An 846-nucleotide genomic window follows, 5' to 3' on the forward strand; every position below is an offset into this window, starting at 1 on the left:
AGCGCCCGCTCCGCTCACACGTTCCAAAATTAACATGTCGGTGCGCGGGTGCCATTTAGTGAAAGGGGTCTTGGGCAAAGAATCAATTTCGCTGTGACTGACCGGCGGGCTTGGCTGTATTAATACTGCCAAAAAAAGGGGAAATCAATAGGCAGAGCAGTCCTCAGCTATTATAACTAATGCCTGCTTAATCTCTCCCCCTGGGAGAGAGAATTCACATGGGCTCCCAGCGCTGCTACTGCGGCCGGCCTGAGGCCGGCTCGATCTTCCCAAGGAAAGGGGATCCCTGGATCCGCTCCTCTGTGAAAGTGACAGCCGGGACCTCTCAACAGGAAGGTTGTGCCCAGCCTCTCGAAGCCAAGTCCCAGCCCGGAGGTTAATGCTATCTGGCATGGTCCCACCCAGGGTCTTACTCTCCCTCCCCAGCTTCAAAGTGGCTGTAGAGTTTCTCACTATTGTTATAAAGTATTGGGATATTAAAAAAAAGGCAAAATGGATTTTCCCTCTCATAATTGAGGATAGTATTTGAGGTCGATCAACAGGCAGTGCAGCAAGGTTGTACATCTATCGATCAGGGAGGGGACGCATTTTGGCTGAATCTCTTTTCAGAAACAGGTGTTTAAACATGATAGCGGCTCCAGTCAATTAACCCATTAAAACCCCGTTTTATCGCATTGATTCCACAGGCTGCCATAAAAGGTTATGTTTTGAAAGCCTCTTTGTTAAGGGGGGGTGGGGGTTTGGATGGACGGATGGACGGACGGACGGATGGATGGATGGATGGATGGATGGATGGATGGATGGATGGATGGATGGATGGATGGATGGATGGATGGATGGATGAGG

The sequence above is a fragment of the Geospiza fortis genome, unplaced genomic scaffold (genome assembly GCF_000277835.1).
Source record: "Geospiza fortis unplaced genomic scaffold, GeoFor_1.0 scaffold192, whole genome shotgun sequence".
Taxonomy (NCBI): Eukaryota; Metazoa; Chordata; class Aves; order Passeriformes; family Thraupidae; genus Geospiza; species Geospiza fortis.